The sequence below is a fragment of the Alosa sapidissima genome, chromosome 2 (assembly GCF_018492685.1).
Source record: "Alosa sapidissima isolate fAloSap1 chromosome 2, fAloSap1.pri, whole genome shotgun sequence".
Lineage (NCBI taxonomy): Eukaryota > Metazoa > Chordata > Actinopteri > Clupeiformes > Clupeidae > Alosa > Alosa sapidissima.
Window position 1 is genome coordinate 16145788 of NC_055958.1, and position 27784 is coordinate 16173571.

The window sequence follows — 27784 nt, forward strand, 5'->3', positions numbered from 1 at the left end:
ATAGTAGCTATTAGGCTAAGCTAGCCTGCTAGCTAATCTTAGTGGCTAAATTCTACAACTAGTGATAGCCGTACAGCTCAATTAGCTGCTACAGCTCAATTATCAAGGCAATGCAATAGTATAATTGTCTGGTTAGCCATTTCCCTGTTTTGCTGAAAACATGCATGTTTCTAAAATATTCACTTTTATAGAAAGACCTTTGTATTGGATGCCAGCGAGGATAGCTAGCTCACTGTGGAGTAAGCTAAATTAAACCTCACTCCCGCCCAAAGTTTTTAGCAATGTCTTGCAACTGCTGCCACTCGATCTGCAGAGGCGCTGCATATAGGTTAAAAAAAATTAAATGGCAATGGTAATTTTTAATGCAACATATGTCAATAGAATGCAGCGCACATAAAACAATGGCAACCCCACATTCGCCGATTGCGCTCCCTTAAAAAATGCTTGATCAGAGCCAACAAATGGGCAAGTTATAGCTTCATCACTATGTAAATGTCCTCAAAGATGTTTAAAAAAGTCCACTGCACTACAAACCTATATAAAACAAATAATTTCCTACTCTTGTTTGTTGTTGCAGACTCTTCTGTTGCTATGCAATGTAAGGAGTGTCCATTTTCTCACCCGGATGTAGAGACCCTGACCCATTACAGGCTTCATCACGGTCACCAGGGAAAAAGCTGGCTCTGCCTCTATCCCCAGTGCGTGTGCATCTTTAAGACCTCAGGTACATTAAAATTTCATTTGGCACGGTACCATGCAAAAGACGAATCACCTCAGGTCGAAAATACATTCAGTTGTCAACAGCCGTGGCCTACTGGTAAGCGCTTCGGACTTGTAACCGGAGGGTTGCCGGTTCAAACCCCGACCGGTAGGCCACGGCTGAAGTGCCCTTGAGCAAGGCACCTAACCCCTCACTGCTCCCCGAGCACCGCTGTTGTTGCAGGCAGCTCACTGCGCCGGGATTAGTGTGTGCTTCACCTCACTGTGTGTACACTGTGTGCTGTTTGTGTGTGTTTCACTAATTCACGGATTGGGATCAAAAGAGTATATATAATTATACTTATACTAGTGTACATTCCAATGTGATTGTAGTGCAGTGGACTTTTTTAAACATCTTGGCGTTCCTCTCCTTCTCTTTACATTTTCTGTCCTGGCCTGGTTGCACCAGATTGTCGCTAAAAGGTACACGCGCAGAGAACCATTGTCTTTAATTTATTTTTTGCAAATTTAGTGATGTAGTTCTGTGCTTTTCCACCAAGGATGCAGATGCTGAGGAGGACTAGAGGCATGAAAATTGGAATCTTGACAGTCATTGAAGACGACCTCGCCATGAAAGCACCGGACACTGTCACCAATATCGGCATCGTCCTGGAAGAGACTGTTGTTCTACAGGACATCAAGGATCTTCCATCTACACTGGCCTACCCATTCGGACTCCATGACATGGGGTGCCAATATTTATGACCCCTGTATTTTAAGGAAGAACATTTATTTATTTATGATACATTATTCATTCACAAAGAAAATTGGTGTCCTTAAATGTTGGATATTCCCTCATTTTTTAACTTAAGGCATTAAGGTCATTTTCCAAAAGATGATTTTTAGGGCCCGAGCACCGAAGGGCGCAAGGCCCTATTGTTTTTGTAAGGATTATTATTATTATTATTTTAACTTCTCAGAGCGTTTTCCTTTTTTGAGGTGGTTAAGATGGGTGAAAAGTCTGACACATCAGGTGTCACGCAAAGCAGTTAGGTACAAGAGCTTGCCCCGGGCGTGGCCCAGGGACTCCGTAGCGCCCCCTTAGGTGATTGATGCAGTGGTTGGCACATACTTTCAGCTAGACACATCAAATTTGGTAGGTGTGTGTGTGTGTGTGTGTGTGTGCCCCCAAGATGAACAACTTTCGTATTTACAATGCATTAGCCACGCCCAACAGGAAGCGAGGTATTTGGGATTTTGTGCGGACTAAAATGTGATGAATTGTGATGCCAAAAGAGGTTCCCACCATTGAAAACGCATGAAATTTGGCACACGTCAAGAGGTACCATGAATACACAGGGGAAAAGCCTTGGCACTGGGCTTGGCCCAGGAACTCCATAGCGCCCCCTTATGTCACTGTGACTTGTGGTTGGCATATAGTTTTAGATACACACACCAAATTTGGTGGGTGTGTGTAACTCCCAAAAACAATCAACTTTTGTATTAACATGCCATTAGCCACGCCCACAGGAAGTGAGGTAATTGGGATTTTGTGCATTGTGGACATGATCCATTTTAACATACTCCTCCTAGACGGTTGATCCAATTCATGTGAAAGTTGGTATACATGATGCCAATATGCTCCTGATTCTAAATTGTGAAGCTTTTTTTGATCTGTTGTAATTTGACGAAATGGCAAAACTATGAATTTTAATACCCTTCCACATAAACAATAAATGTGTTTTAATTCACCATGCATGGCTTGAAATGTTTTGAATTTAAATTTAAAAGGTATTTGAATACCATGGGAGTGATGATATTCACATGCTTAATGCATATTTGGCATAGCGCCACCACCTTGCAACAGAAAGAATGGCAATTACAGTGATGTCACATGATCAATTTTAACATACTCCTCCTAGACGGTTTGTCAGATTCATGTGAAATTTGGTAAAAATGATGCCAGGATGTTGCTGATCTTAAATTGTGAAGGGATTTTTGATATGTTGTAATATGTCATGATTTTAATATCTCACCATATAAAGAGGAAATGTGTCATAAAGACACAGTGCATTGAATGAATGGTCTGAAACTTCTCAGGTTAATAGATATTATGATTATGATGACATTCAGACACCCAATGGGACTGCCTGGCATAGCGCCACCACCTGGCCAAGTAGGAAATGTGCCAGAAATGGACACTGCCTTAAGTGATTGATCTGAAACTTTATAAAATATTGGATATCATTATTGTGATGATATTCACACATACTGTATAATTCACATGCCTAGCATAGCGCCACCATCTGGCCAAACAGGAAATATGCCAGAAATGCTCTATGCTTTGAATGAATGGTCTGAAACTTCTCAGGTTAATAGATATTATAATTATGATGATATCCAGAGACCCTATGGGCCTGCCTGGCATAGCGCCACCACCTGTCAAGCAGGAAAATGTGCCAGAAATTGGTAATGCCTATATTAGAGACGCGCCGATAGATCGGCTGGTGACCGGAATCGGCCAATTTTCACGTGATCGGCCATGACCGGCGACCGGCCGGTCAGTCTGAGACATGCCGATTTTATGCCAGTCAAATACACTTGTGCGCCGCAATTGTAACAACACCCAGCTGAGTTTGCAAAGTTTGAAGAAGCTAGCAACCAGGCCAACACTCAGGGCTGGATGTAGGGCTACAAAGAAAGCGCCAATAGGCTACTGAGTTTTTCTATGCAGCAAACGCTGTGCTTTACCATTGGCCTACTGTGTGGAATTTACTAAGCTGTCACTTCATTAGGCTACGTAAACATCGCTCATCACCGCCCGTCACTGCCGCTAATTGCGTGCCCACAGCTGAACCACAAGCCTGCTGAACGGAGATAAACGACTGCGACATTAAAAATAATCAAAGATGTCAACAAGCAGCGACATACAGTAGCCCTAGTAGTTCTACTCCACTGAAATAAAAATACTCTAACTATTTACTGCACGTAGACTAGGGCTATGTCTTAAAATACCCTAGTCTAGCAGATTGAGAAGTGGATGTCGTGAAAGTGAACAAACGATAGCCTATTAGAAAGGCAAACAAACGTTAAAGTTGCTTTTGACATAGTAGCCTACAATGAAGAAAACTGATGCTCTGAATACTGACTCAGTCGTCTCTGAAAGTTTCTATAGCCTAATTGATGCATTTAATCGGAATTTGGATTTAAATCTTTCACCGCAAAACAGACGTGCACTGTTTTCATATGGTGGAGCACCTAATCGCTATTAGCACTTCTCCCCTGTGTTTGCGTGATAGCCTAGGCTGCTACCACTTTTCCCTCGCCCTCCCATAAATTCATCAATGCATATGAAAATATGTTACATGGTAGTTTGTTCAAATGTATCATGAAAATTGTTCTTAAATCTTTAGTTGGATATTGGATGTGAGAAGCATAAAATGGGTGTTCCATAACTTAACTTAATCCATAATTTGATACTGCATCTGAAGTTAGACTTGAAAAAGAATCCGTCTGCTCACCGGTTCCATTTTTTTTAACAGCCATTTCATCATTGATAAGTTGATTACACGTCTATATTAACATGTTCTATCAAAGAAAAGATAGAAAATAACTATTTGTGTGTGCTGTAAAATGGTTAGAAGAAATGAAATCGGAATCGGCTAAAATCGGTATCGGCAGGTCAAACTCTATGAAAAATCGGAAATCGGTATCGGCCCAGAAAATTGCAATCGGTGCATCTCTAGCCTATATTGGTTGATCTGAAACTTTGCAAAATATTGGATATAATTATTGTGATGATATTCACATGTGTAATTCAAATGCCTAATATAGCGCCACCATCTGGCCAAAAAGTGTATCAGAAATGTTCTTTGCTTAAAATGAATAATCTGAAATTTCTCAGGTTAATATATATTATGATTATGATGACACACAATGGGCCTGCCTTGCATTGCGCCCCCACCTGGCCAAGCAAGTAAATGTGCCAGCAAATAACATGCAAAAACAAATAGCGCACACATCAAATATGTACATTTTACAAATGCACCACGTTGGTGCTTCGTTGGATTCTGAAATGTCACGGGTTGCGGCCCGCAGGTGCTCAGGCCCGCCATAGCCGCTTGCGGCTATATTATATTCTTCTTTTTAGACAGCGTTAGCAGAGGTGCCAATAATTCTGGAGGGTACTGTAGGTCAGGGGTGTTCAAACTGGCTAAAAATAAAAACATTGTTTGATCTATTTGGATTTTTGAGTTGTTATTTAGACTTGTTTTTGGTTAGAGTCAATGTATTAGTTGGCATTAATATATATATTTTCAAGTTGGGAGCATTTGTTGATCAACTTGATTGTTTAAGTTCTTCACTGTCAAGTAGAACTTACTCAAAAAAGCTAGTGAAATGTGTTGACTTGTTTTTTTTAAGTTAAAAGAACTTGATTCAACTTGAATTTTTGAGTTGCTAACCTACTGTAAGTCCACCTTACTCACAATACTAAGTTGGCATTACTAGATATTTCAAGTTGGGAGCATTTGTTGATTTAACTTGATTATTTGAGTTCTTCACTGTCAAGTTGAAATTACTCAAAAAAGCTAGTGAAATGTGTTGACTTGGTTTTTTTTAAGTAAACGCTGAGTTTTTTTTTTTTACAGTGAATAGTTACCAATATTAACCTTCTTCATTAAGACTAGGAACAACATATTGCATTTAATTCCTATGAACAATTTACCACTATGGGTATATATTGTAGACATCTCATCACGGCTTTGAAATATTTTCATATCCGTACAGTACATCAGATAGTGTTCAACAGAAACTCTTCCCTAGAAAGAGCAGGTCCTTAAACATGCCCATTTTTTCTCTATAGCAACACAGCTGAAGATCACTGAAAAGGAAGAGAAGACTGGTTGGGAAATTATTGTCTTCATTTTAGTGGTAAAAATCAAATGACAGGCCAATATTGCATTTAAGGGTCAGACCCTCTCCTCTCCCTCAATGTCTGACATTGTCTTTCAGAACAGCCGTTTGATTACTAGGCTACAGGCTATGTTCTGAGAGAATGCTTCAATGCCAAATGAGGATCCTTGTGTGTGTGTGTGTGTGTGTACATGCACATATCTATGTGTGTTTAGATTAGCGGTACCTGATATCTAATATGGCTGTTGCACATTATAGTGTAGGTGTATCCTACTGTACGCATGAGTACGAGGGTACACGGTCCTCCTCTGTTTGGGCTGACCTCTGCCGGCTGTTGGTTAACGTTTTGACAGCATGATCAATGCATGACAGGTACAACTGAGGCAGTGCCCTTGAAAACGGGCGCCACCTCTTAACCCACAGGCAGCTTGACAAATCTCCCACAGACTTGGAAGGAGGCACGGGAGCGGACGCCAAGGCAAGGCAAGGCAGAGTGGCAGTAGCACAGCCACAGAAGCATAGAACACAAACACATGGCCACGTACACGCACTCATCATCATCATCATCATCATCGTTGCGCTACGGTTGACCGGTGTCATAATTACTGTTCAAAGTTTCACTTCATCTTTATGTTTCACTGTTGCGTAGTGTTTAGAAAAGTTTCTGTGGGTTTGCTGTTGTTGGGAGCTGTCAAAAGCTTGACAAAAAAGGCAAGAGAAAAAATAACGAATGTGAAACAAAACATATGTGGATGGATGCAGTCTGAGTGACTAAACTTGACATGAGTAATTTATGACATAAATAGTATAATAGCATTTAAATAAAGTCATAACATAATAACAAGATGGGGAATGAGAGAGAATGAGACAAAGAGAAGAAAAACAAATAGACAAAGACGAGAGAGAGAGAGAGAGAGAGAGAGAGAGAGAGAGAGAGAGAGAGAGAGAGAGAGAGAGAGAAAGAAAGAAAGAAAGAAAGAGAGAAAGAAAGAAAGAAAGAAAGAAAGAAAGAGTGTGAGATGGCATGAGTATAGAGGATGGAGAGATGTGTTTTTGCAAGCAGGAGGCCTGGGCTGAGCCCAACAGCCCAACAGCTGGCAGCCCCACGCTGGCCCTGGGTCCTGCCTCCCCTCGCTGCCATGGAAACCAGCGTGCATCAGATAAGAGACTGACCAGCCAGTCAATGCAAATATTCCCAAGCAACAATCCCTCTCTATTTATACTGACCGGCACTTTCCCTGTCCTTATTTGGAAGCCAGTGGAATCCCCAGACGAAAGAATGGACGTGGGAGTCAATAGAGCTAAAAAAAATAAATAAAAAAAACATCCAACTTCACAACAAATGGAGCATTGTATAAATCATGCAGTAGGCATTGTGAAGCAGGGGAAAAAATACAAAATAGCAATCGATTTCCTAGCAATAAAATTAGCTTTCATTCATGATTCTTTTAAAATAGCATGATTTGAGCATTGCTCTTCTCGCACACAAGGGTAAACAAAAGAGTTAGTTCTAAGGGGACATATTTCCATAACCATGTCCATCATTTGCAAAAGGCTGAAAATAGCCCCAAACAAAAGAGGGGCTAAGAACACTGAAAAAACAAATCTACTGTAAGCACTTGTGGGCCTGTGCTGACATTAGAGTCAAACTGCTAATCTTCTCATTCTTCACCACTCCATCCCATCATAGTGAGAACATGACTTCATTAAAAGTGGTGACTGATAATCGAAAGTGTATTAACAATACGACTTCATTCCATGATGATGCCATTCCAATCTCCGACCACCACGTGGAATAGCTATAACAAATAGGGCTGGGACAACGCGTCGACGTAATCGATGACGTCGACGCAATCGATGACGTCGACGCAAAAAATACGTTGACGCAAAATATGAGCGTGAATATGAGTCATGAATATGAAATATTTTTAATTTTACACCTTCAGTGTTTTCCATACGTTGACTAATCTGTGGCTGGGCAACAAGAAATCAAAACCGGCCACCACACATTGATGTTCTATGTTGTAGGCCTACTATTTAAATTAAAGATAAGATAAAATAATTTCATTGAGCTGCACTTTTTACTCACACAGCCTTTCCTCGCCCCGCCCGCTCTCTCTCGTAACGAGCCCGCTGCTTCTCCTCTGCATGTGCATTTAACAAAATATTCACGATTGTTGAAGGATTGTTGTTGCCACATAGAAGCACTGCATAGAACACAGTGGGCTAAATTGCTATTAAATCCGCTTAGCATCGTGACCATGCTGCGCAAATTTGCAGCATTAAAGTTAAAGTAAACTCTGCTAAGGTCTTAGTACATTGAGGAGACTAAACTAAGTTAAGTACAGTATGCAATCAAGCAGTATCTCAAAGCTAATGTTAGAATACTGTTTGGGTGTCAAGTTTAGCATGCTTACTTGCAGCTGCTTATTCGTTACTCATGCAGGGCTCATTTTATTGACTCTGAATGTTTGCAAAATCCCGATGTAAATGGAAAAGTGTTTTCCAAGACTCAAAAATGCTTGTCCAAAGGAGAAGTACGAACCGTTATTTGAACTAACTAAGTTATGAATTGCATCCACACATCAGCAGCCTTTGTTAATGTTAATTGCAAGGATTCCCACACAAACGTCTTAAAATGACAGGCACTCAATTAGACATACACTACTGAACTTTATTGAATGCTACCTCTGACTAAGAATGCATTACTTTGCACTTGTATAATCTTTTATTTTTGAATCTTAAGAGCAATAAACATATATTGCAATGTTAAAGAATTCATGTTTTTTTCATTCAGATGTGTAAATAAACATGTATAAGTTGCTATTAGTGAATTAATGGGGAGATAATCGATAATCGAATCGTAATCGAATCAGACTGAAAAAATGAATCGTTAGATTAATCGATGCATCGAAAAAATAATCACTAGATTAATCGTTTAAAAAATAAATCGTTTATCCCAGCCCTAATAACAAAACATTAAAGGAGAATTCCGGTGTGATATTGACCTAAAGTGTGTTGAAACATGATACCGAGTGTGAACGTATGTCTCATATCCCATCTCGGCTTGTCCCCTGCACTCCAAAATCTGGCGCTAGTTAGCCGATGCTACCAACAGCTTTTTCAATGGTGGTGCTTCGGCATCGGGCTAGCCATGCAAATAAATCACTGTTTTACACCATTTACGAGGCTCAATGTATCTCCACACTTCATTGGTAGACTTCCGAGGGCCCTGACATTTAAAACGAGACATTGAGAACTTTGAAAAAGCACTGGTAGTTTACTTACAAGACGATTTATACAGACAGTATCTTCACGAAGTTTAGCGTTTGCAGCCATCTTGAATTTAGTCACGATAAGTCGAGCGACGAGTAAGAATGAACAGGTATGATAAGGGATCAGATTCCAAAAATAATTAAGTGGAAATGCATGGATTCCAGTTTCTTCCAGTAGCAGCAACTGGAATCCATGCATTTCCACGGAATTATTTTTGGAATCTGATCGGACACTCGGTATCATGTTTCAACACACTTTAGGTCAATATCACACCGGAATTCTCCTTTAACTTAATTTATCCGTTCAAAAAAATGGCAACAACTTCAATTTTATAAATTATATAAATCAAGGGACATAATGCAATAGCTCACTAGATCATGGTTCCAAAAACCTTTGTGAAATTATGCGTTTTTCCCCGGGTATTCCATTCCTATCTTGCATTCCCACTTGCTAAGGTAATGCTCAAAATCAACTCAGATTAGATAAACCACACTAATACACAAGTCTAACATTTGCCCTCTGGCTCCATTCTATACACTTCTGGAAAACATCTCTCAGGTTGACTGACTTCACTATTTAACACTGGCACTGATCAATCACTAACAATGGTCAGTTGTGCCTGCCTGCCTGCCTGGCCAGCCTGACCTGCTGAGAGGCATAGCGCAGCATGGCTCACTGGCCATGCGGCCACTACGCCACAGTGTTTACACAGGCGCGGTGCTCCGGGCTTCAGTGTTCGCGTCGGAGTCGACAGTAACCAGGGAACACTGGCACCAACACTCAACCTGTGTACCCTCATTATGCAACATTATTTTAGACACCCATTAATTATTGCCGGTGCGGTCATAAAAAACAAAAAATAGCCCCCACCCCCGTCATGAGGAGGAGACGGAAGGCTGAGGTGTCAATATTTACCCAGCGGGGGGAGAGAAAGAGCGAGAGAGTCCCCATTTTACCCTGGGCCTCTTGCCTTGGTGACGGCGGCAATGCTTCCAAATGATAGACCCAGAGCCACATGTTCCACAGCAGTATGATGGTTGTGCACATGATGGAGATGTGATGGTAGTCCTGAAAAACCCATGCCATCAAGACTTAAGATTCAGCAGTAGCATGAAACCAAACCACATTCAGCAGATCAACTGAATATGAACATTCATTTTCAACCTCCTCTGTGTGCTAGTGTTTTACCCATTTAAAAGGGTTGGATGTCAGTGCTGCACAAAAGGAGACATTCAGCAAAATGTCAGCAACCAGAGAAATGGCCTTTTGTGTTCCACATTTGCATTCCATTTACAGGTACATAAAAGCTGAGGCTTTTATCCAAAGCGACCTACAAAAAAGGGAAACAATTGAGATAAAGTATGACTAAGACATGTTAGTGCAAGTACAAGTACTACTCGCATACAATCAGTTCAAACGAAGTTAAGTCAAGGGAAGGAGAAGAGGGATAGTCTAGTGGTAAGAGCTAGGAGAGGAGGTACTCTCTGAAGACTTGGGTCTTCAGGAGGTTTTTGAAGATAGAGGGGAACACCTCTGCTAAGGTAGGAACTGGTAGTGTGTTCTACCACGAGGGAACAACAGATGAGAAAAGTTTGGATTGCCTTGAGTGTACAGGTGGCAGTCGGCGTTGGAGGAGTGCAACGGTCAGAAGGCAACATATGCCTGAACGAGGGCATTCAAGTAAGGGGGTGTAGAACTGGAGACTACTTTGTAGGCAAGCATTAGTGATTTGGATGTAATGCGTGTGCGACTACATGTAGCCACTATAACCGAAAGAGACCTACTATAACTGAAACTGAAAGAGACCCACTATAACTGGCATTAGTGTGGGTGGATTTCCTGGTGCTGCCCCTAACATTCTGATGATAACGCTATTATAAGATACTACTAGCCTGGAAATCCAGACCCATATCTAGAAAGATTTAGGGTCTGGCTATGAGTGATGAAAATGGCCCAACTTGAGAGGCGGCACCAAGCATGCATTTGAAAATATCACTGCACGCAATTGGATAACACTACGACCAATGTTTACTGACTGATTCCGGACTTCGTCACAGCGCTGTCTAGTTCACCTCTGGCCCGCGTATATCAGATACACCGATGTGATTGGTCCAGCTCGGTTCCAACGGCATGGGTAATGAGCATCATTACTGATTTCCAGGGTAAGATATTACCCGACTACACTACACGACTAAACTAAAACATAATTCTAATTAAATCTTATCAAATGCCAGGCTTGGCAGCATGATTCATTCTCATGTTTGCCTTTTGTCATATCAATCTAACTCATCTAACTATAGACTTATACTACTGTGCTCATGGTGTAATGGTCAATGACAATAATGGTCTTAAAATAACTACATTTGCCATACTTACCTGAAGCCTGCACAAACTTGAAATGTTGGCTTTGTCGTAGCCAGGCTATTTCAATTAAAAAGTCAATCACGCAATGTTTCGGTCCAAGTGCCTTACGGGGGACGCAGGTTCAAATCTGGCCTGCTGTCATTTCCCAATCCCACCCCATCTTTTACTCCCTCCCACTCACTTCCTGTAAATCTTCACTGTCCTATGATCTAAATAAAGGCAAAAAACCCCAAAATATACTTAAAAAACAAAAAAAAAAGAACAACAAAAGAACTCCACTGTAATCCTCTTGTTCACAGGAGTCCACTCTGTGGGCTCAACTGCACCGCAAACTTTTCTTTTAGAGTCACACCTCCCACAGATCAACAACATTCGTGCCACTCGCTCGGCCTGCTGGGACCACGCTGGGGTCAGAAAGGCCACCGTTGGATTCACACCTTTGAAGAAGAAAGGAAGGCCAACTGTCCACGATAAAGAAGGGAGGCAGCGCTGTTTTTCATCTCCCACTTCAAAAAACATTCTGGCAGTGCCGGACCAAATATAGATTCTACAAATGCTAACCACATGAGATGCCGGGCAAGAAGTGGACTTTGATGTCAACAGCTAGCACAGACCACAGGTATTTTCCTCTGCTAATGTCAGCTTCAATAACATCAGCTCTATTCGGCAAAGAACTGTAAACAAGCAAATAAAAGACCCTTGTAGTAACATTTTATTAGGGAGAGATAGGGCATGTCTCCCGTTCAATCCTCACATGACCAAAGTAGGTCTTTAGTACAATAACAGCTCATAACTCGACTCATTGCATTTATACAGCGCTTTTCAAAGTACTTTACAGTAAACAGGGGAACCTAACCAACCACCACAACGTTCAGCACACATCAGCTTGAGGTAGAGAGTGAGGGGATTAATGAAATCAGCCAATGACACTGGGGGAGGACTAGGGGGCCAGATTGAATAAGCCCGGTTGGGAATTTAGCCAGGACACTGGGGAACCCACTCTTTACGACAAGTGCCATGAGATTTTTTATGACCAGTGAGCCAGGACCTTGGTTTAATGTCTCCCCTGAACGACGGCTTCTCCTACAGTACAGTGTACCAAGACCACACCTGCTTAGCTTCAGCAACTCAGCAGAGACAGAGCATCTATTGGTCTGGCAGCTGGCTGGACCAAAAAAAGCCTCAGATTTCAAGATTGACATCTTCTGGCTTTAGATGCTAAGGGACAGATTACAGTTAATCCTCCTACAGCCCCTTACAATTGTCTTTTGGTCCCAGGCTCCCCCTCATTCCCCTTCACTCTGTCTGTCCCCCATCCCACACAGCCTGTGATGCTTGGACTCGTCTGAGATCAAACCAAAGGGGAGGGGTTTGTAATGAAGCTCTTACCAAGAGGCCAGGTGACAATGTGGGCGCATGGGCACCAGGTAAGTTAAGGAGTACTCGTCTTTTGGTTAGTTGAAACAGGGAGTGACAAAATGGCAGGGCCATGCGTTGAAATCAGACTTTTTCCCTACTTTTTCTACATATGGAAAGTATTTCACATGGACACACAGTATCCATTCAATATGCAATTTCCCTCCTGGAAATTACAAACAGTGTCACTGCCATGCCTTTCAAGGCTTTGTAGCTACCGCATACCAAATAAGGGAGGAGAGAAAACGTCAGATATGGGCCATAAAAAAAGAGCCGAGAGCCACTGTGCATCTGGTCTCTAGGTGGTTACTATCGGCCAGTGGGAAGTGAGGTAACAAGGATGATTGGAATGGGGATGCGCACACGCACACACCTCACTCATCAGTTGACATCTAACTGACCCTGTCCTCTGACAGCAACCATAGAATTATAGCCTAGCACTGAGGTAGTGAGGTAAACACTCGTCAAAGCAAAAAAATACTGGCAAACACAAAGTGAAAAACCTGGCAACACTATTATTTATTCAATTTACGATGCATTCTACTTTTAGAACATTGTGATTGTGTTAATAAAACATCAATCGCATAAATGTAATGGCAATTTGCTCAATGTGTTGTTTGGCATTGCGCAACACAAACGCAGATGAAGGCTGCCGTTTGTGGTCAGTTGCGGTCATCTCAAAACACTGTCCAGCAGTGGTCTTCTCACGAACCAAGAGACGAGTGGAAAAAGTCAATACCACCCATGTCGAGAGCAATGATTGGGAGATTTCACAGGATCTTCATTGCCGACAGAACATAATTCACGTCTGAACTTTTATCACCACAAGAAAAGAGGGACAAAAAAAACAAAAAAAGTGTGCGTTTATAGAGGTGTTTTCCTGGACTATTGCTTAAGCTGCTTCTAGACAGACATTTTATTCAGAGTGGAGATCAATCATCCAAAACTCTGTTTGTGCCAAGTGTAAGCTTAACGTTAGTGCAACAAATTATTATCTTTGAAACCAGACCTGTTTATGGGTTGTTGTTTTTTCTCTGGCTGGAGTGAAACTAAGCTGCAAAGCAAAAAAATAATGTGCCGTCCTCTGTGAATTATTCTGGGCTCTTCCAATCCTGCTCCACCCCCGTTTCTAATTCATGGTGCCTCTGTCATTCAGTCCATCCCTCTCTCCCTTCCCCTCCTCTCCAACCCTCTCTCCCCCTTCTTTCCTCTCCCTCCCCTCCCTCCCTCCCTCCCTCCATCCATCGCTCTCTCTCTCTCTCTCTCTCTCTCTCTCTCTCTCTCTCTCTCTCTCTCTCTCTCTCTCCTCTCCCTCCCTCCTCCCCCTCTCTCTGCTGATCTAAATCAGGACATCGTCACTCCGGGATCACGGACGGGGGAATCACATCCCTCACCTCTCTGCCTGTGGATCGTAACTCCTGCTCTTCACCGACAGGCTTGGCGGTGGCGAGGCATTTACGGGGATTCTGCCCAGCCAAGGGCTCAGCCTCATTCACGAGCACGCCTGCCCTCACTCCCAGAGTCTCCCAGCCTAAACCACGTCTGCAACAACTCCCAAGAAGGGCTCACTGCCAGAACTCAACACCCAGTGATAATACTCAATAACAAGTGAACATATGGACATATGGATATTATGAATTATATTATTGTTTGGTCGAAAGGCAATTTGACTTATAACAGTATAAGTACAGAGTGAAGAGAAGGGAGCATATATACTTTTATAATTTCATACATCTGTTATCTGAAGACTAGCAATCATTCCTTGTCAAAATACTTCATATTTTTCTACCAAAACAGACTAGGCCATAATCTTTTAGCCATGGTTTTCCCAGTTACAAATCAAAATGGCATATGTGAAATCCTTGGATTCACTATGAAATTAGAAACATTAACAGCAAATGAGTTGTGTGTATGCACTCCACGAATACCGATAAAACTAAATTCCTTGTAATAGAACCCACAAATTCCATAGACACCAAAACTAAATTCATCGACTGAAAGTCCTCCCTCTCCCACTGCTAGCAAAACGTAACAAAAACAGATGAAAAGGGGGACAAACTAAATTTGAGAGCGGGAATTTCGGTCTGGAGTTGCTCCACTGAGAAGTCTCTATGCCCGGTTAAGATATGTTCGGGCCAATCAAATCATTTGGGTGGGCTTTATACGATGATGGACAGACGAGCAACAGTGAAGCGGTCATCCCCATCCCCAAATCGCTGGCACTGGAGAAGCAAGATAATTAGATTCTGCTATCGCGTCTGTTATACAAGATATTGACATTGTAAATAACTTTAAAAGACGAACAAAAACCAGTGATTAAGGCATTTGACCTTTGAATTTTATGGGCAGGGTAAATTTGAGCTGGCTTCCGGTCTAGGTTGAAACACGCCCCATAATCAAATCCAAACGACATGTTACCAGAGTCAAATTCTGATAAGAATTAGTCTGGCTAATCCAGGCTAACATTTAAGGCTAACTAACTCAGTGATCATCAGATCTTTAGGACATGGGTGGACCTCCATTATACACTGTAGATCATATTAAGAAGGAGACACAAGTCACAATTGTTCATGTTGTTGTTTATCATGTGGGAAAAATTGCTTTGAGATACATTGACTGAGCCTAGCACCTATAAATAACGATCATTTACACACAGAAACACACACACACACACACACACACACGTTAATGTGGTTTATTGGATTGAGAGAAGACTACATAAATGCACCATTGATCTTCTGAAAATAAATAAACAAAAATTAATAAAAAGAAGCATTTTCAGCAAACCTGAAGACATGCAGCCTGGTCAGGTGTGTTTACTTGCCTACCCCATGAGGTAGTGTAAAAATGGCCCTTAAACAGGCATGTGATCACATCTCCCTTTGGGTATTCCTTTTTCTCTCTCCCTCACTCTCTCTCTCTCTCTCTCCCTCACTCTCTCTCTCTCTCCCTCTCCCTTTCTTCCCTGTGCCTCTCTCGCCCTCTCTCCCCTGCCTCCCTGGCACTCTCAACAGGAGCGTCTGTGTTCTTCGCAGCTTATGTCATTAAGTCAGGCAGACCTCCGTGGCGCATGGCCCTGATCCTGTGAGCCTCAGCTGGGCCCGGCGCTTATGCAACACTAGGCCAAAGGGCACGCCGCACTGCCCCACAGATGTACCGCAACCCGGGAAGGAGAGAGAGTGTGAGATAGAGGGAGAGAGAGTGTGTGTGTGTGTGTGTGTGAGAGAGAGTGATAGTGAGTGAGTGAGTGAGTGAGTGAGATTTTCATGTTACATGAATTAGTGCTCAATGTTGTCAATATCCTAATTGTCATGCTGTTTTGTTTTGTGCTTTGGCAACACTGTACCTACAGTCGTACTAATAAAGCAACCTTGAATTGAATTGAGAGAGAAGGCCATCCCTTCCATAACCCGACCAGATCGCATGCAGAGGGGGGTATGCAGATGCTTAGATGGAAAGACGACTTTTTCTTAGAGGTGGAGAGAGGGACAGATTGATAGATAATAGATATAGAGAGGAAAAAAGGGAGGCGGAGATCAAGAGAGAGAGAGCATGTGTAAGAAAGAAAAAGAAAGAGCGTGACGGAGAGGTGAGAGAGCGATAAGGAGAAAAAGGGAAGGGGGGGGGGGGCAAGGATCACAAGCGAAATGTCTGCAAGCACATTAAAACTTTGTTTGACTTTGTTTGGCTTGCTGATCTCCTCCTGAGCCAGAGATTGGCTCTGAGCGCAGGCAACCTGCTCAACCTCGCTCTGGTATGGGCGCCACACATCTCCTGTCTGACCGCCTGGCTACAGGACACACCACAGGCACTGGACAATTAGATTTCGTCTGGTTCGGCTTAACTTGAAGGACACTCTATACTGAATGGAAACAACATGGAGAGAGAGAGGAATTCTGCTGGTGAGAGGAGTCAGGAGTAGGGTTTGAATTAGGGATCGACCGATATGTTTTTTTCAGGGCCGATACCAATATCAATTATTACCAAAACAGGAGGCCGATAACCGATATGTAAAACCGATATGTCAGTTGTCAAAAAGGGGGGTAGATAGTAAAGGCTATATGCTGCAAAAATGTAATTAAAAATCATTTAATTATGCAAACTTTTCTTTCTTCTTTTGATACACAATTGTCTATCAACTTGCATCACTTTGCAAGTGTAAATCCTGTGTATCATGTTAATCCAAGAGCTGAGTGATAGCAATTATTTTCATAGAGTAGGCCTGCACAATGGGCTATGTGCTTGTTAAGGGACCTGTCACAAAGAGGATGCTTTGCCATCGTGTGTGTGAGTGCACGAGAGGGAGAGGAAGAGGTGCATGCGTGATGGCAAGTGTTACGGTTGAATAGTTTAACAAAACAGTTTTAAAATAGTTGTTAGGCTATTTAAGCATGCAATTTGTGTCCATGTGTAGGCTATAAGGCTAAGCTACATTTTTGAGAGCCTAAAAGGCACGTTAATAGCGAGCTCACAGACATCCCAAGTCTCCCGGAAGTTCCGGGAGTCTCAAGCATATTGATAGCGGCTCCCTGACCCCCGCAAATTAGATAAAATCTCCCGGAATCTAGAGTGAGCGATCAAGAGCGCGCATGCGAGACCGCGTGTGCATCTGAGTGTAGCGCGCACACGAGGGGAGAGAGAGAGAGAGAGGTGGTGCGTGTGTCTGAGCGCATCAAAGACAGAGAGCATCCTGATTGGTTGATTTAGCGAAACAGGCCAATCAGTTTTCAGTGTAGGCGGGCTTTTATGTCTTTTCTCCCGAACTTAATTAATCAGTTCAGTAGAAACAGGAGCGTCATGGTAGATAGAGTCAGTGCCTCAAAAAAAGGAAAATGTAAGACCTATTTCAAAGTGTAGGCTACCCTTGTCTCATAAGAGTAAAACATAATGATGGACCTAGTCTTGCACGCTGCACTGTTTGTAAACAGTGACTTTAGCATTGCCCACAGCGGGTTAAATGATTGCAAAAGACATGTTGAGGTGAGTTTAACAAGTGTCAATTCATGTGCATATTATTCAGGCCTATAGCCTACTAGATGGCTAGTTGCCAAGGCTACATACAAGGGGGGGGGGCTTCGTGATGCCTCCCTGAAATGACTTTTTGCAAATTGGGATGTCTGAGCTCATGACGCGATTTTGTTCAGGTCGGATTAAATTACGGTTGGCCCTGGGTGCATAGTCTTTTCTGACAGTCCGTTTCAAAAAGGAGCTATTAGACTTTTTGACGTTCGCTATCGCATAATTTAGGACTTGTCTGTAGGCTACTATGTCCGCCGAGGTGTCCCGTTACAATTAACGAACGAGGCGGAGGCAGAGAACTCCCGACGCGCAGCACCCGAGTTTGTGGGCTAACTAGTAAACAGCATCAGTAACGTGCATCAATCGGGAATTCGCTAAATGAAGGAAGTGGGTGCTTTACTTATTGATCCGGATCAAAAAGACAATAGCTTACAACGTGGTGTTTTTGTAATTTCGCTGTAGATGATTGTGATTCACAGCAACTTCAGCAATGTAGGCTACCTTCCTTACCTTCGAAAAATAGCTCTGTAGGCTACAGCCCAGTCTGCCTCAGTGAGAATCCTAAACTTTGTCTGTGTTCAGTCTTCGATCCTGATTGGCTGCATTCGTGCTAACTTAACAAATCAGACGGTGTAGTGGGCGGGACAATGCTCTTGACCACAGAGTAGCAAATGCAGGGAGTGAGAGACGCTTTACAGACAAAATAGTGCGTTTCATTTTTTATCCATTTCAATATCGGCTTATCGGTGGAAAAATGACCGATACCGATTATTATAAAAATGCTAAATATCGGCCCTAATAATCGGCCAGGCCGATAATTGGTCGATCCCTAGTTTGAATAAAGAGTGGGGAACTTAAAACCTTGGCTGGGTTGTCAGTCATCAGATATTTCACAAAGTAATACAAACTCCCAACTCAGAAAGGATTGTACAAGATATGGTCCACCTGGTCTGTGTCAGAAAAGTGCCTAAAGGATGAGCTGGTACCTTAAGATTTATTTTGACATGCTTCATTCAGGGAAAATGGCACGCAACTTAACTTAAGTCATTATTCCTGCACCATTTACACATTGTAATCCTGCATGGGGTTGTTGTTGGTACTCCAATTGAAACCTGCCTATAACTTCTAGCATACATCAGAACAGTTTGAAATCCTCATTGATAAACTTTACAATGTCACATCATACACAGAGTGGTCTCATACCAACTGATACTTCACTCTCACAGTAGTGAAAAGAAACATGTCACAGCAGAGATAAAGGATTAGAAGAGAAATGCTCTATAATTGTAGCCTAGAAATCTAGATGCACCCTAGCGGCAGCAAATTACATTTGCTTCCAGGGCTAGTCTAGCAACTCTCCGTTGGCTTGTGAGTTCGAAAAATTAAACTTCTATCAGGCCAATCAAATCGTGTATAGAGTCGTTAGGCGGGCTTAACATAATGATTGATGGCAGAGTTGCAACGGTTTGGCTTGAATTCCCTGCTACTTGAAAACAAAGAAGATGGATGTTGCTGTTGGCCAACAGTGTGACACGAGTTAAGCTTGTTTTAAGTTGGCAAAAGTTTGAACTAGCTTACTAGCTCCGCTGGTGGGAAAACGCATGGGACTCAGCGCTGTCCTATTGCGTGCAGAGGGAATTTGAAAGACAACCGATTATCCCGCCCCTCGGACTGAGCACTGCGAACGGTGAGTGCCCAGACCCTACATTTTAATGTGGGTCTGGCTCGTCAGGCTAATTGCACAGCCCATCACAACAAAAGTACACACAGCATACAACAGGCCAACACTAACAGCAACATTAAATAAGTGATCCAACACATCTCTGAATTCACCGTACATATCTCCTTGCTCTCCGATCACGGACAACAGAATAAACAAGAGACTTTCTAAAGATAGAGTGGGGGAGGGCATCAAATCAAAGCTCCCCCTCCACACTGGTTCACCTTGAAGAATTCAGCATAGTCTGCCCAGCGCACTGATCCATCCCCTTAGCAACGTCCCTCACAGAGCTGCTGATAAGAGGTGGAACAGATGCCATGGAGGATTGCTAGGGACAACACAGTCCTCAGGACAACAGCTCCTCCATGGCGAATATTCTGATATGACATATCTTCAATGACAATTTCTGAAATATCCAACCAAATACATGTATGACATGTGATTGAGGAGTTGGATGTCATGTTTGAAATCAGGAGTTAGAGTTACAGAACAAGCTGACTAAATGCCAAAATGAGCAGATTTGTACATTGTGTCTAATATTTCATATTTTCATATGTTTTTTAAAAAATATGTGTGTTTCAACACAGAAATGAAGGGCATTGTGCTGATTAGCAGAGTTATTTCACTCTCCTTGCTACAGTAGCTAGCCATGATGGCCAATGAAGGAACCACTGGGACAACCATTTAGCACAACCGCTGTACCACCATATATATGGTAGCCTATAGACTGCCGGCAAGTGTTGCCCATAGACAATAAGATGCTGCCCCCAGTAATATGCCCCCCCCCCCCCCCCCCCCCCAAGCTTTGGCACAGAGTTCCAGTGCCGCCTGCACTGTTTTCACAAACCCTTTCCACTCCGTTAATATAACAAACAGGTTTGTTCTGCAACAAGCACAGCAGCCAGACAGTAGAGAGAGAGGAGAGGAGAGAGGGGGGGGCTGCATATTATTTTATGACCTGCCATAAAACAAGAGAAAAGTTGTAACTTTCATGTATGTGGCATATTGATGAGTTTATCCCCTTTGTGTACATGTAAATACTATGTTTGATATTAGGTATTGCTATTTACCTCAAATTGATTTATGTAGATGTATCTGCAAGTGTAGGCATATAATATGTGTTTACAATAATACATTTTTTTTTGTTTATTTGTCTACAGTATAGCACTATTGCTGAAGCTATTACTGTCCTTACCATTTATCCTTTTATTATTATTAAATATATTTTTTCTTTCCTTTCATCTCTATACCAATACTTATGTTGATTATTAACATGTTATACTTGTAGCTTTGGCAACAGTGACTTTATTCATGCCAATAAAGCACGATTTGATTTGAGAGAGAGAGAGAGAGAGAGAGAGAGAGAGAGAGAGAGAGAGAGAGAGAGAGACACATTTGCTCCTCGTTTCCTGGAGATCAAAAGCAAGACACCCCCGATGCAAAACAACACTGACTTCGAGGGCCTCAATGTGTGAACAACGCAACGTGCATTCAAGCCAGATAAAGAACCTGTTTTATAGCAACTGTCAGAAGTTTAAAAGTACACCCAACACAGATGGAGCCTTTCACTACTGGGCTACTGTGTGAAGTAGTGATGACCTAGAGTGTACTTAAAATAACTTATTAGTGTACAGGATAAGCACTAATAGTACATACTTTTATACTGTCTTAAGGTACTAGGTAGTATCATGGAACGAAAGACAAAAATAATAGCAAGAATATAAACTATTGGGAACAAGTAGTACAGTGATAACTGATCCTAAATGTGTTGTGCTCTAAAGAAGTATTCCATGGTATGTTTAGATATTCTGGCCTTGATGTGACCCTATGATATGAACATATTTCAAGGTTCAAGCTGACTTTCTAGTCATACTGTTTCAATCATTCTCCACATAATATCTCGCACGTGGGACTCCTTGGCATGGACTACACTGTTTTTGCAGTTTTAGAATTAAATATGACATAACATCAATTACCAAGTTCAATCATGCAATAAGGAGAAAACACAATATAACAGAATGATGCAATTCATTTTAATATGTTTATATAGTGCCTATAACATATTGTCAACCAACTGTGAATTATTTATAAGTAAGTATATAAGTATATATACTTTTTTGATCCCATGAGGGAAATTTGGTCTCTGCATTTAACCCAATCGGTGAATTAGTGAAACACAAACAGCACACAGTGAACACACAGTGAGGTGAAGCACACAACGGCGGCGCTCGGGGAGCAGTGAGGGGTTAGGTGCCTTGCTCAAGGGCACTTCAGCCGCGGCCCACTGGTCGGGGCTCGAACCGGCAACCCTCCGGTTACAAGTCCAGAAGTGCTAACCAGTGGGCCACGGCTGCCCAGTATATACAGTAGCAATTAACAGACCCTGAAGCTGTTCTGCTATACTGGCCTAGACGATGGTCCACACATAGCCTACAAGCACACATGCAATTTTTGTTTACACCAGGCTAATAAATATTGCATGCTATGGAAAACTTGTGTATGTCATACAACAGGTTTACAGACCAGAGACTATTTTATAGTAGAGCCAATTAGACAGAATAGAACTAAAACAGAACTACATTTGTTGTAGCAACAGAAGTTGTATGAATCCTAATTCAAATAATTATCACAAAGTCCTGTACTGGTATCACAGTTTTGCGTTCTCATTATGGGAAACACCTGCTCAGCCACCCTAATCTTATGCACCTCACCATTAGCAAGTAGTGCTGCATCTATCAACTGTACTGCTAATAGGCTGTTCTGTTTGCTGTATTAGCTGATGTATGATGCCAAAAAAGCCTGCATGTGGGAATCTACAGCAGCACGAGGTCGAGACCATCAATTCACCAGGGGAAGGGGAGTAGCGTATGTGTGCTGTATGAATAGTGGTACGTAGTCAGGGGATACATTTTAGATCTCTATTTGTAGACACATGCTTTCCCACAACTTTTAGTTCCTACATAATAATGTTATCCTGTAGGCCTATGTATGCATGTATTATATCTAGTCTAAAGATTATCAGAAAACCAGAAACTACCATGTGTTGAAGACAAGACAAAGTAGATCTACAGAGAACATGACATGATCACGAAAGAGAGTTTAACCATCTCTTCTGCAAGGGCACACACACACACACACACACACACACACACACACACACACACACACACGTTTCCCATGACCATTATTTCAAGGACTTCTACTACAGTGCTACAAGGCATCATTAACACACAGCACTAAAGTATGAATTTAGAACAGACATCTCTCAGTCCTAATAAGTATAGTATAAGTATATATACTCTTTTGATCCTGTGAGGTAAATTTGCATTCATTAAATGCATCTCTGCATTTATCCCAATCCGTGAATTAGTGAAACACACTCAGCACACAGTGAACACACAGTGAGGTGAAGCACACACTAATCCCAGCGCAGTGAGCTGCCTGCAACAACAGCGGCGCTCGGGGAGCAGTGAGGGGTTAGGTGCCTTGCTCAAGGGCACTTCAGCCGTGCCTACTGGTCGGGGTTCGAACCGGAAACCCTCCGGTTACAAGTCTGAAGCGCTAACCAGTAGGCCACGGCCACGGCTGCCTAATACTCCTGCACACCAGAGCACCCGCAAGCAGAAGAGCCAGTCAGGGAGCACAAGTACTGTTGACTGGCTGAAGACTACAGAATGAGGTGGTAAAATGCCATGTAATTACCTAATGGCCTCAAACAGGTGCAGTGGGTCAGGGATATAACTAAAACATGCCCTGCTTAGAGACCAGTGAGTGCAGAACAGGATACAGCAAAAATCACATCCCCCTCTCAAAGATCACCTCTTTTCCAGTATTAATAAAAGAGAGTAGATCTTAGCGGCAAATAGAAGTGAATTGTCTGTGTTTTATTTTCCAAACCAATCTATCACCTGGATTGTGAAGAGTGAAGTGAAAGCCTTAAAAAAAGGAAAGAAAGAAAAAACAAGAAAAAAGGCTGTGTAGACTGGTGTTTTCATGGCAACAGCAGCTTCAGAGCTCGGGATACATTTGAGACTATTTTTAGACTGATTAAGTGCTTAATGTCCTCCCATAATTCACATGGTCCACCTTTTGATCAGTAATGGATTACACTTAATGTGGGACAAGTGCACAGACATTGGGCTACATTGTTTGTTTCTTCTGAGCTCCAATGCTAAGCTTGAGCAAATCTACTAATAGCCTAGCGGTACAGGCTAATGGGGTGAACTGCTAAGCCAAGGCTGTGGCTAGTCAGCGGCAGGGCCAAAGAATTCATTCAAGCACATTTGTTCAATTTCTTGCTTGGAAATACCACAAACATTCAGATCTTTTACCATGTCATTATGGCAAACAGTGTGTGCAACACCTAATGAGGCCTAGGTATGTGCCATTGGCTATGTCTATGTTATGTGGCACAAACCTCAGCCTAATTGGGCGTTACATACACTTAAAAATGTCTTAGTCAGGATACACATTTATGTATATTCATTAAGTGCTTGAAAGCTTTTTTGTTGGTTACATTCCAAATTAAGGAAAATAAATACTGTACTGAGGACATAGGCCTTTATCACAACAAATTCAGAAACTTTGGGGAGGGCCAGCTAGACAAAAAATGCTGTGTAGCAATATGGCTCCCCAAGAAGGAACCCTTTGGACCAGATTGGATTTGACTTCGACTTCTTATATCAGTTAGCAAGTGGATCAAAAGGAAAGTCCAGAATGCAACCATGGCAATAAGACTGTGCTGATTTTAGAATCCATGCTGTGCTGAATTTGGATCCATGTTATCGAGGTTATGTGTAAAGTCTGAGAACAAGAACGCAAAGGAGGGTAGCTGCTTAGTTAAAAACATCAGCTCATAATCAACGCCACAAACCCAACTCCAACAGACAGCCATAAACCACAATGGACACAATGAATGCAAGCTGGCAGCACTAGATTGCTCAGAATGCACAACTGCTTAAAAAATATGGAGGTGATATGTTTATTTATAGACAGAAAAACACAGGCCGATGCCACTCCGTGTTCAAAGCATATAAATTTGCCAACGGCAGATTGCACACATATGTTTGATGGGGTGCTCATCTCTGTGAGCTCTCAGGCACATGTTAGCTCTAACACTTCTCATCGAGCTCATCTTGCATTAATCATCCACACACAAAAATAGCCCAAATGGCCTCATGCAAGTTGCTGCCTCTAATCACAAGATTTAAAAGAGGGGGAAAAAAAAGGTAATTGCGCGCAGGAAGACAACGGAAATCACCAGCCTCTGATGGTGATCAGAGCTAGTGTTCGAGGTCAGGATGGAGCACTACTTGTTCACCTACTCACCCGAGCTCTTTAAAACAGCAATCACTGCCTGGGGTTGTTCTCACTAAATCCGGTTTCTGGTCCTTAATTGTGATCAGTGCAAGGAGAGTTGGAGAGGTGGACATGTCTTGTTATATGCGGATGCAGCTTAAAAAAAACGGTCAAGATGGAGAACACAAGAAGCCTTAAACTCAAAGCCTCTCATGACTTCAGGCTGAGGCATGAGCATCATTCTACTTATTGAGTGTTTCCCTAGTGTTATCACTACCCAGTGTTTTCTAACTGTCCCTCACTGCTCTAAACAAAAGCTGGAGGAAGATCTGAGGAGGATGTTCTTGAGTGCCACCACAGTGTAATGATAACCTTGGCTTATGGCACTTTGGCTTAAAGGACTAGCTTTCCTAGAGCACAATCTGTAATTTCTGGTCCAAATTTAACTTGATCCATCCTCGGGCCTTCTATCTATGTAGGCAAACAAAGACAAAAATGGATGCTCTTTCTGCAGTGATCTATAAGTGGATTTAGACACATTGTATCATACCCACAGTATGCAGCAGGATATGTTATGGCTTTTTTTTTTCAAATGAAAACACAGAAGTTCAACCTACCATACTTCATATACCTAACACATGTAATATGTTTTGGCTACAGCCTTTCGAAAGAGTATGTTCACTAAATATGTTCCATTACAACAAAACACACAACTTGTTGACATGTGTAATGACTTGAACATGTCATTATCTATACAAGGCATGAACAGTTATCAAACTATCAGTGCTATTCAAGATCAATGGATCATTCTCACTTTAAGTCAGGACAGCTTTCATGGTCTAAATGAAAAGTTAAGTCAAAAAGCACATGTAGTCCTCCTATCCATATAGAACCCTTCTACTGATGTGAGAATACCCTCTCTCACTGCTCCAGAGCCACACACCTCCAGCCACCCACTACAGGACTGAATGTTTATGGAGCCTCTCGCTATTAGGGGCAACGAAGGTGTCGATCAGTTGCCACAGCAACGCGTCCTTGAATATGCTAAGCTGTAGGTCGGTCTCACTTGACAGTGCATCTACACAGCAAGCCGTTGGGAATGCGACAATCCTGTCTTTGCCTCATCTTGGGCTTTGGTAAATCACACCACTTTATCTCTAGACCATCAAACTCCCCACTTCACCCAGCACTAGCATCTCAATCTCACATAGCAGCAGCACTTTACACTGAGTGAGTAAAATTACCCACATACATTACAGCAGGCTGTTCAATTAGCATCAGTGAAGATGGCGATCACAATGTTTGAAAAGGAGCACTTCCTGGTAACGTATGTGATTTTGCCATTACCAAAGTGCATGACGCAGACTTTTTAAAAGTGCCCGCACTTTTTATAAATCACAAGACTGATACCGGAAATGTATAGAGAGAGATTCACTAGCCCTTGAAAAAATCATGTTGTGGTTTGCCTCCAAGGCAGTGTCTACTAAGTCAGCTGCGACAGGAGCCTCCACCAAGTCAAGGATTAATAAAAGATTCAACCATGAAATTGTGACATCGCCAGCATCAGCTGCTGTAGTCCTATATGACCCAGAAATCATAGCACAGACCGCACACATGTAAATGCATGTTTACATCTCTGAAGTTACCGAAGTTCTACTGCAGCTTCATGAGAACGCTGGAATAATGGGCTCTCTGGAAGGGAAAAAAAGACTGCAAAGATCTGAGAGACTCCGATTGCATTATAAATAGAGATACTGTTCCATCATGACCAAAGCGAACAGAGGGAAGCCTTTCCCCTCACTCAACCGCTGACAAACAGATCTGACGAGGGAGAGAGGGCAAAAAAAAAAAGGATAATCCTGTTCCTCCACGATAATTAACATAATGGCACTGTAATGGTCTCCTTTTGTCACTTCAACAATGTCGGCCCCTTACTCATGCCATGTAATCACGTACCGCCACCCACCCCATCCCACGACACCACCAGCCGCCCCCCTCCATCATCCCTGTGAAAAGTGCCTTTATGTAATGCAGTGCCAACGGTCCCCTTTCTCTCCTCCTCCGCCTCCTCTGGTCTCGACTGCCAGTAGCAGACAGGAGAGAGATGCCATGAAAACGCCGCTGAAAAAAAGCTGCCTAGCATCTTCCTCTCCATTAGAAACAGATACAGAGAGGATCATCGGTGATTCTTTAGCCAGGTCCACAAATAAATGTGCCGGTTAGGAAAGAGGGCAGAAATTAGAAAAGACCTCACCCATGAATTAAGTCTTATTAATTAGGGAGGATTGTTGATTTCCTGCAGTATACAAAAAAAATAAAATAAAAAAATTGCACCTTTTGATTTCTCTCAACTCAACTCATTAGTGTCCATCGACTCATGACGGTGAGGTACAACTACACTACAACACACACTTTCCATCCTGCATCCTGATGGTTAGCATAGACAACCTCAGGGGGCTGCAGCTGCCTCCGTCACACATGCCCCTTCACTGGCCCAGCTGTCTGTAGGTGATACTGAACATATGTGGAGAGATGGAAAGATGGCAAGCGAGCGAGCGAGTGAGCGAGCGAGCGAGAGAGAGAGAGAGAATCCACAGGCAGGCAGTTAGAGATAGTTTTCCAGCGTTCCCCCATCCTGCTTGGCTCCTGCACGCGTGCTGTGGCTCATAAATACTTAGTGGCGTATTCATGACAGTGTCTAATCTGCCCAGCCTGCTTGCCAGTCACAGCTGCAGGAGTTCCATATGACAGAGACACATGTGTGTGTGTGTCTGTCAGAAAGAGAGATTGTGTGTGTGTGTGTGTGTGTGTCTGTCAGAAAGAGAGATTGTGTGTGTGTGTGTGTGTGTGTCTGTCAGAAAGAGAGATTGTGTGTGTGTGTGTGTGTGTGTGTGTGTGTGTGTGTGTGTGTCAGAAAGAGAGATTGTGTGTGTGTGTGTGTGTGTCAGAAAGAGAGATTGTGTGTGTGTGTGTGTGTGTGTGTGTGTGTGTGTGTGTGTGTGTGTGTGTGTGTGTGTGTGCGCCCCAGTGTGTGAGGCTCCTTTTGTCCTGGTCACTCTAATTACTCATGTCCAGCAG

The 27784-nt window shown here is 42.5% G+C and overlaps 1 protein-coding gene across 1 annotated transcript in view; it reads right to left on the reverse strand.

Annotated features, from left to right (window-relative positions):
* adcy5 (adenylate cyclase 5) overlaps nt 1-27784 on the reverse strand; it is a 101141-nt gene that overhangs the window by 53588 nt on the left and 19769 nt on the right.